Source organism: Juglans regia, chromosome 12 (assembly GCF_001411555.2).
Source record: "Juglans regia cultivar Chandler chromosome 12, Walnut 2.0, whole genome shotgun sequence".
NCBI lineage: Eukaryota > Viridiplantae > Streptophyta > Magnoliopsida > Fagales > Juglandaceae > Juglans > Juglans regia.
The window spans coordinates 16,347,026-16,357,539 of record NC_049912.1 but is presented as its reverse complement, the minus strand read 5'-3'; the positions used below and the strand labels follow the sequence as shown (position 1 = coordinate 16,357,539).

Genomic DNA, 10,514 nt, shown 5'->3' with positions numbered 1-10,514 from the left:
CGAGAATGAAAATTATTCGAGGAAAGCTCAACCTCCATGTAAATCACAACAAAGAACTTGGAATTCCCCTTTCCCTCCAACTTAGTTCCTTTAACACAACTATCAGACCCCAGTACTAATTTTACAAAATGCACTATTCCACTAATAATGATCAGTCTAATTTTGGCCTCCCCTCAAAAACTCACCGTTTCATTAATGGATAAAACTCCACGATTTGATTCAAACTCTACTTTGTAGTGGTACCCTTTTAGCATGCTAAAAAAAATATTATATTTCATATAAGCAATTGATTTATTTTATTTCTTACCGAGTCTAAGGTTCTTGTATAAGGGATCCGGGGAATCATTTCAAAGACAACCTCTGACAATAAGCTTTCATCCCATAAATTAAACAGATAAAAAATCATTACAATGCGAAAATATCATGTTTTATAACTTTTCTTTTTACATTAATGGTATAATATTCTAGAATTCATGTGTAATAATAAATAAATATATTCATAACTCTTTTATAACCATTATACAGCTCTATTTTAAATAAGAGGTATTTTTGTAAAATAATTGTAAAATATGTTTGTATCTTATATATCATATTTCATAATTAAAAGATGAAATTGATAACATTAAATATTTCAATAATAAAATTCGAAAAACAAAACAAATGCTGGAAAACATAAAAAGATAAGAAAATTCAAGGAAAAAAAAACCAAATACACACTAAGATAAAAACATAAATTTATAATAAGAATAACTCAATTGCAAGGGAGGGCCCCTAACTCCATCTCCCGCTCCTTTCCACTAGGCGGATCAGGTGAAGAGCCTAAGAGCTACGGTTAGATCGATTGTCGACCTAAGGGGATTTTCCCTCCTAAAGCCCAAATCAGCCCAATGGCCAACCTCTACAAAAGGTCACTAGGCCTTCGTAGGGCATTTGGCCGATGAGCAAGACCAACCCCTAGACAAACCTTCGCTCAGGAAAGATAATGATGGGGATAGTGTTAAACCCCCACGTCGAGTTGCCTCTAGAGGAGCTGCACATGTCCTAGTCATGGTGGGGACATGCACCTTGGCTAGCCCACAACCATGCCTTGGCTCGTGGGGTGACACGCACGGGGCGCCCAGCATGCATGCATGCCTTGGCCAGCGCGATGGCACCCACGGGGCGCCTAGCATGCAGGCTAGTGAGGCTAGCATGCGCACGGCACAGCACCGCGTGCCCATGCGCGTGGCATCACGCCCAGCACAGGCCCGCGCGCACATGCGCGCAGCACAGCACAGCACCGCGCGCCCATGCACGCGGCACCACGCGCATCAACGGGCCGCACGCCCATGCGGGCAGCACAAGACCGCACGCACATGCACGCGACACCAGGCGCCCCAGCGGGCCGCACGCCCAGGCGCTTCACAGCGCGCAGGCCCGTGCGCATATCAGTGGGCAGGGTGGCCCTGCGCGCACCCTTGTGCCGCAAGGCCATGCAGGCAACCATGCGCCGCACAGGCAGGCCAGCCCGCGGGCTCGCGCGCATGCCCAGACTGACCATGTCACACACCCGCAGGCCCTTGGCCCTCCTGTCGCACACTAGGCTGACCATAGCCCCCTTGCCGCATGCCAGCCTGACCATAGCCCCCTTGCCGCATGCCAGCCTGACCATGCCCTTCCTGCAGCGCACCAGCGAGGCTAGTGGCACGTCCCATGGCGTGCCATCCAGCGCAGGGCTCCAGCCCGTGCCTTGCGGAGCAGGCCAGTGGCATGCCATCCAGTGCACGGCTCCAGCCCGTGCCATGCAGCCAACGCCCAAGCCACCAGCTTGGGCCATGCCGAACCAAACACTTAGCCATGGACCAACCAACATGCAACCACTTAGCCCACCATGGGCCCATGCATGTCACACCATGGTTTAGTCCATGGCTCTATCTTATTGTTTTATTTATTTAATCATTTATTTAATTGTTATTTACTTTGAAGGGACCTATTAGAGGTTTCCAAGTTGTAACCTATAAATAGGACCCTTAGTCATTTCATTCACATCTTTTGGCAAAACTCTTAGAGAGAGCATTATTGTTTGAGAGATCATCTTCGGTGCCTTTGCACTTGGGCTTGTTGGGTGATATTCGTTGATCCCAAGAAGAGGATTACACTTTGCAATTCTTTGAATAAGTGTAGTTCGATTATCTTGTTCATGCAACTTGGTGCAATTCATGAATCCAAGTTGGTTTATCAATATATGAGGTTTATTCAATATTTGTGCAACTCGTGAATCAAGGTTGAATTATCTTATTGTTCTTCTTTTTATTTGTTCAAGACATAAGAGTTCTTACTTGTGTTCTTGAGTGTTCTTCGAATTGTTCTTGGTGTTCTTCACTATATTCGGCTATTCAATCCCTTTAACCCTAATTTTCGACCAACAAAGGTGTTAGTCAACTTTCCATAAGTTGATTTAATCCCTCTTGTTGCCCTAGCCGAATATCAGTATTTGGAAAGACAAGTCTCATTCGGCCATCCATTGCCATATTGGGAATTGCCTAAACCGACCATATCACCTTCCATTTACATCTCAAGCAATTAGGAAACTTTCCTAATTTCATCACCATTCATTTTCGGCAACCCTAGCCGCCACTCTCACTATCCCACTTTGGTAACCCTAGCCGCCACACTCATTTCCCATTTTGGACAAACCCTAGCCGCCACACTCGCTTACCACTTCGGGCCAACCCTAGCCGCCACTCTCATATCCATTCTTAGCAAACCCTAGCCACCAACCTCACTATCCATTTCGGGAAACCCTAAATCCACATCATTGCCGTGCATCCCTACCATCTTCCTAACCTTACACTTACATCATCCAATCCCAACATCCCACACTCTTACTAGCCGAAACACTTAACCTCACATTGGCATATTGGTCATCTTGACCATCTTTGGACCAAGCAAGAGAAGGACTTAGACTCGGTCACATCAAGGCTACTATTGGATTGGCGAACCAAGTGTTTAGGGACTAGACCGGGGTCCCTAACATAGGCAGGACTTGCCACCTTGACACACGTCAGTAATGCCCAGCCCTTGAGAATTTGTATGAGTTAGTGGGCGAGAGATGGAGGACCCTTGATCTTCTCATAGCAGATATGGAGAGGCTCAACAATGTTCATCCGCAGGTTAAAGTGTAGTTAGGGAGCCATGTTGAATTAATGGCACCGCTACCAGAACTCTACGCCACATTAATGGTGTCATCTCAGGAGCCACACCACATTAAATGATTCTGATGAAACAACAGTCGAAGCGACGTGAGCCCCATAAAGCAAGGTATGGGGTGTTCCCATCCAAAAACCTCATATAAAAGCGAACCCCCAAGTACGAAAAACTCTCTCTGATCTGGCTAAGCTCTCTTACAAACTACTAATGAGATATACTGATTTAAGCATCGAAGACTCCCTGGCCTTCACCAAGATGCTCCACTCTCTTTGTTTTCTTAAGTGTGTAGATGCGAAGACCAAGACCCAAGTTGCTAAAATTCAGCCCAAAGGTGTACAAAACATGCTGTTAACAGTCCTCATCCTCAAGAGGTGGGGTACCATCTAGTCTTGATCTCCCAAAAAGATCTTATCTATATTGTAATTGTTTATGAAAGTTTGCTTATTTCAACCTTTTGGTTTATTTTAGAATTTTGGGCTTTTATGGCGTAAGGGTTTAATTTGGGAGAAATGATATTTGAATTCGTTAAATATGCAAGCACTGTATAATCCATTTGAAAAAAATGAATAAGTTAATGCAGGACATGAAAAAAATTTATAATAATAGGCTTCACTTTTTTTAAAATAATTGCATGACGCTTGCACACTCCATGACTATGTGTAGCATTACTTTTAATTTTGATAGTTTTTGTGTCTTGACTTGTTTTTTTTATTTTTTGTTATTCTTATCTTCTGGTGGTACTTTTTTTTTCCCTATATATGTTTCTACATATGTTTTACTACTACATGCAACAAATGGCGCATGTTGTATATTATATGACCACTTCATCGAAGTTCATAGGCATTGGCTTCATCAAAAGTCTAACCAAATATAAAATATGATGAATTTTATCAAAATAGAGCTGTATTAGATTAGCCAAAGAGATAAGTGAAAAGCTTTGAGCTACAGTAAATTGATGAGTTTCTTCAAATTTGAAGGGCTACTGTTCAACCATCAAATCTATTTTTTATTAATTTTTAATCTCCAATGGTCTTTTTTATTCATGTTAATCTCCAACTGTCTTGTAATAATAATGTAAGAATCAAATTAAATTTATAATTAACATATGATTAGTGTAATTGTAAAATATGAAAAAAATAAAAATTACTAAAAAAATAATATTATATTATTATTTTGATGAATTTAATGATTAATTTAATATGCAGTTATGGTTGGTTAGGGAGGTTTTAGATTTATATAAAATATGTAGTTTTTATCAAATTTTAGAGATAACTTTAATAAAACCAATGCCAATACTCAAAAATCAAAGATTTCGATTTTTCAATGATGTTAATTAAGCTGGGTCTTAAATTTTTAATATGAAAAATGAGGTCCCACGGAAAAGTAAAAAGCTGTTGCATATAGACATCTTTCAGTCTTCACAAATTCCTTAAAAACAAATATAAGCAACAGTATGAGGATTCCATTAAAAGAAATTTGGATTCAAAATTTAACTCAATTTATCTTATTTTATTATTATAATTTTTTCAAATCTTCACATAAAATATAATAAATAATTTAATTTTTTTAAATTTTAAAATAATTTTTTAAATTTCTGCATAAAATATAATAAACAATTTAATTTTTATTTTATTATTTACAAACCATCTCAATCCATCTCACTTCATATCTGAATCCAAACCTAAAAAATCTCTACGTATCCTCTTGCGTGCGTTTCCCATTAAAATTTTAAATTGATAAAATTATTAGTAATATTAAGTTTAAGTTTTAAATAGATAAATTTTATATAGATATTTTTGTAAAAAAATAAATTCCACTAAATAAAAATTATTTGTTTTACACTTTTTTAATATAAAATTCATTTTTTTACAAAATGATAGTGTGGAGTGCCCTTGTACAAATAATCTCTACAATTATAGTCAGTCTATTTAATTTTTTGTTTGGCAGTGTATAATAATTTCAATGCCTTCTTTTGTTTGCCTTTTCTTAAGTCAATATCCTAATGACGACGTTGGCAATTTTGACGGAAGGCTACACGTACGACGTTACCAATTTCACGCGTATATATGATTTTGAGTCTTCTTCACATTATTCATGTGAGACGAGTTAAAATAAAAATTAAAAATTAAATAAAATATTATTAAAATAAAAAATTCTTTATATTATATTATTAAAAAATTTATTTTTATTTTATTAAATAAGATGTAGTACATTTATCACTATTAAATAATTATTTATTATATATTTCTTTATCATCAAATAATAATAAATGTGACATATATTATTTAGTTTGATTAAAATAATATGAGAGTGTAATATATAACATTACTTCATTAAAATATATATTTTTAATAATATTATTATTTTAAAATTTTAAAAAGTTGAATTATTTATTTTATTTTATATAACAATTTAAAAAATTTATAATAATTAGATAAGATGAAATGAGAATCTAAGATATGTGATGAAAACAAACAAGTTCATAATTAAGTCATATTTAGATGATCTGAATCCATAAAAAAATATGCAAAAGTATTATTTCTCATATTATAGTTTGCATCATTAAGATTCTGTTTAGATATACAAAATCATCTCATCTCATATCATATTATCATTACAATTTTTTTAAATTATTATTTAAAATATAAAAAATAATTTAATTGTTTTAAATTTTAAAATAAAAATTATATTAAAAAATTATATAAATTTTAATAATATTTTATTTAACATTTAATAAAATATCTCATTTAAACTGACTAATCAAACAAAGGTTAATTATTACCGATCAGAAGAAAAATCGAACACAGTAGAGGCCCCACTCGCCTCCATTCAAAAAGATAGGAAGCAGTTGGAAGTATTCTTTTAATATAATTAAAAGTTTGTTGCTTTATTACTTTGTAGTAACCAACCAGGTAGAAGCCGTCTTTTTCATTAGTATTTTAACCTATATAGATAGTGCTGGTGGTGGTGATTTTTATTGTGTATAAGCTACTCTTAAGAGATAAGGTCCATTATTCAGGGCGCTCTTCCATTAGGCAATTACCTAAGGCCCTATTAGAAGGCCCAAAAGAAAAAAGAAAAAAAAAGTTTAAAAATATAATTTTTTTAAAAGAAAAAATATATCTAATTAAAAAAATTAATTAACCCAATAAGATAACTTCAAAAGTATTAAATAGATATTATGTTATTATTAGTTTTAAAAGTATCTCACATAATAATTATTTCAAGTACTCTCCTTTTAAGAATATATTTCTCTTTTATCATTATTAGTTTAATATATAATGTAAAAATTATAAATATCAAAATCTATTTTTCGAATGTTCATAAAATTTTTTTGTATGATCCTTTGAAAAGGCAAGGGCCTACTTTTTTCCAAATGTGTAGGTTATTTATAGAACTTTATTGTTAATAATGGTTATAATTGCTTTCAGGACTCTTTTATATACTAAGAATATCTCAGAATATCTGTGAATTAGTTTGAGTTAAGATGTTTTATTGAATTTTGAAAAATGAGAGAACAAAATTTGAATTTGAGAATATTTGATAATACCTAAGAACAGTTGTGCTCCCAAACAACCCCTAAAAGTCTATAGCACTTCTTATAAAACTATATTTGATAAAATTTTTTAAATCGACAATTTTCTAATAAAGATTAAGTCGGTTATTAGTTGAAAATATAGTATAAAATCTTAACTAGTAATTATACTTGGCAAACGATTGGAATTATTTTTAAATAAAAATGGAATGTAAAAATTAAAATTAAAATAATTTTTTTTAATTTAATTTTTTTTTTTAAATAAAAAAAGCCTCAATAAAGATCTTAGCCTTAAGGCCGAACCTATTGAGCCGGCCTGGGTCCATAAGGAGTTTGAGTGGCAGCAAATTAAGATGGCTGATCACAAGGTCTCTCTTATCCTCGTTATTGTCCTCTTAATTTCGGTCCAGATGGGAGCTGCCTGCAGCAGGGAAACTAGGGAAATCATCATGACCGGTTAGTGCTTTATATAGACTTAATTCTCTATCTTGTTGGGTAATCTACTTAATTAACATATAGATCCGTATATACGTCGAAGTTGAATGATTCTTGTTTTCGTTAGTTGTGGCAGAAGAAAAGGAAAGACACTGCAAAGAGTACTTCCATGTGAGTAAACCCCGGGGCCCTCCTCATTGCTCACCACGGGACCCACCATCCGCTGGACCAAGCCCACCGAGAAGGCGATGCCCCTCCCCCCCGGCAGAGACTCGAGGCTGAAGCGTACTATTATCGTGCATGATCTTTGTTTTCTTACATTGTTTCTTGGTGGTGGTGATTGTTATTGTGTATTTTGCAGCTGATCATCCCAATTTAAAAAGGCTCTGAAAATAAGCTCTTCTTTTTAAAAATGCAATGGACAATAAATTATTCAAATCCACATGATTGTTTGAAATTGAAAACGAGCTCAAGAGTCAAAATTGCAGATAATTTGGCTTGTGAGCAATCCCATCATAAATATTCCAAGAAGATTAAGGTGGTTGTCATTTCCCAGCGAGAAAATGTGTATTTTCAAGTACTCGCTACAAGAGATTGGATTTTTTGACATAAAAAATTTTATCTAAAAAAACTGAAATTTTGTCCCAAATTGTTTTTAATGGCAAAAAAAATTTTGTCTTCCAAAGACCATCTCAAAAAATCATTTTTAGGGACGAAATTGAGTGGAACTAGTTGAAATTATTCGAACGGAATTTTTTTCGAGACGAACTTGGTTTGTCTCAAAATATTGTTCGAATGAAATATTTCTTAGTTTGAACTGACACGTCCGTTCAAACAATATGAAATTTTGAACTGAATTAATTTTAGACACTTCGTCCATTCGAACAAATTTTATGCGTTCGAACTAATAAATTTTTCAAATGAATTCTGTTCAAACATAAATTATGTCCGTTTGAACAAACATTTTATTTTCAAAAATTACATTTGTTCGAAAGGAGTTTTGCATATTAATATGGTTCGAACCAATATTTTATTATTCGAACAGCCTTACGGACTTTATTTCTCGGTTGTCATTTGAATGGATTAGTTTTTGTTCGAATGAGTCAGTTTTTGTTCGAATAGATTTATAAATGAAAATTTACTGTTTGAACTAGTTATTTACAGTTCGAACAATATTAATCATATAGAAAAAAATTTAATTAATAACACTATGCTAATATTACACAAATTGTAATTCAAATATCAATTGTTCAAATGTTTTGGAACATCATAATCATAATATAAAGGAAATTAAAAATAAATAAATTTTAAGATCGTGGTGGTGGTATAGAGTTTTGGGACATCATTGACTACAACTGTTCAAACACAGCTTTTTGTACCTCCGTCCCCAGTCTCTTCTGCATGTTCTCTTCTAATCTCGCCTCTAAATCCGCTGCTCGATCTAATCGGGTCAGCAACTTTTTTCTCTTGGACCTTATCGTTCTATCTCAAGTGTTGCTTTCTCCAATTTTTTAGTCTTGTCGTCATTCGATCTGGCTCGAGAAGAGGATGATGATGTTGATGATGACTTCACGTAACGTCCTAGGCCCCTCAAATATCCAGAAATTGATCCAAGAACTTGAGAAATGATCTAAGCATCGTTAACAGATGATTCATCAGATGGATCTGCAGCAGTTTTCTTAAGAGATATCATCTTGTCCTACAAAAACAAAAACATTAAAGTTAGTATAAGTAACAAAAATATTATTAGACAATGGAATTAAAGAAATTTAAACTTAGATAATTTGTCTCTACTTCGGGATTGGTCCAAACACCATCACGATTTTTATGTGCTTTAACATACAATTGAGTCAGATTATACTCAGCAAGATTTTCTTCTTCCTGCAAATGGAAAGTCTATTATAACTTAAATCAGAAAAATGTATTATATGTTAATATTTAACAGGGACAAGAGTAACTTACCATTTTTTAGACAAAAGATGAAAAGATCAAGAACCCGCATGTTGGTGTTTGGACCAATCCCTACAATTCTCCTTTAATGCTAGTCACGATAAGTCGTCGACCCTATTCATGGGCTGAGAAACTTACGGACCACATATCCGAAGAATATAAGAAAATGTTAAACCAAAATTTTAATTGACTAACACAAGAATTTAAACTGAATATATATACCATATAGATGATAGAATCTCAAACTGTCCACTTTGAATAATTCAAGAGTTGTAACCAAACATTCTTTAAGAGAATATTTGGCCACAAATCTTAAACGGGTCTAGGATTTAACTGCATATAAAAATAACTCTAAAATCCAGCACCTAAATAGTAGACCAACCCTTTTCTAGACCAACTCCTACAATTACAAATACATTGCAAATCACAAATACATTGCAAAATATAATTATACATTATAGTTTTTTAATTAAATATTTTATAAGTATTAATTTAAGTATTAATAATTCTTATGTTTATTATATTTTAAGTATTAATAATTTTTAATTAGAGTGCAAAATACATTGTGTTTATTAGTCTTTTAAGTAAAATATTATGTTTCTATTCGAACAGAATTCTGTTCGAATAAGATTCTATTTGAACTGGTTAGTCCCGTTCGAACGATAATCATAGTACTATTCGAACGGGACCAACCCAGATTCTAGACACGAAACATAGCAAAACACTAAACCACAAAACCCAATTTTCACAAACATAATCTCATAAGATGTGTATTTCAATAGAATACATTTCACATGGGATTAAACAAACACAAATATACCTATATATGATTATTAATTAAAAAATATAAATTATCAAATCACTAAAAATTAGAAAACTTACTTCCAATTTTTGCAATCCAATAAAAATATGAATCCACAATACCTACATATGCATAAAACACATTATTATAAAACCCTAAATCAAATGCAATAAACAAAAATAATGCCTACTCGAAATACAAAAAAAATAACAAAAAAATAATGCCTACCTCTTCTAAACCTCTCCTCTCTCTCAAGAATCCCTTCTCCCTCACTGTAATTGTTCCTCTCTCTCTCTCCAAGACACTCACGGACCTTGCAAATCACCTTAACTATATATAATACTTATACTATACTTCTAATAGTAACTATATACTATACTTGTTACCTTATTTTATAACTTATAATAAGTATAGCTATCGTAACTTTTAATAGTAATTGTATGGTAACTATATATAATACTTACGCTATAGTAGCTATATAATACTTAAACTATATATAATAGTTATTAATACATAGTAATTATATTAATTTATATAGTTATCATAACTTATAATAGCTATAGCTATATATATAGTAACTATATATAATACTTACACTATAGT

The 10,514-nt window shown here is 33.4% G+C and overlaps 1 long non-coding RNA gene across 1 annotated transcript; it reads left to right on the top strand.

Moving 5' to 3' along the window:
* Positions 1 to 7,068: 7,068 nt before the first annotated feature.
* On the top strand, positions 7,069 to 7,626 carry LOC108983209. Its single transcript, XR_001994829.2, has 2 exons — positions 7,069 to 7,180; positions 7,287 to 7,626. It is a non-coding gene; the product is annotated as an uncharacterized LOC108983209 (long non-coding RNA).
* The last annotated feature ends 2,888 nt before the right edge of the window (positions 7,627 to 10,514 follow it).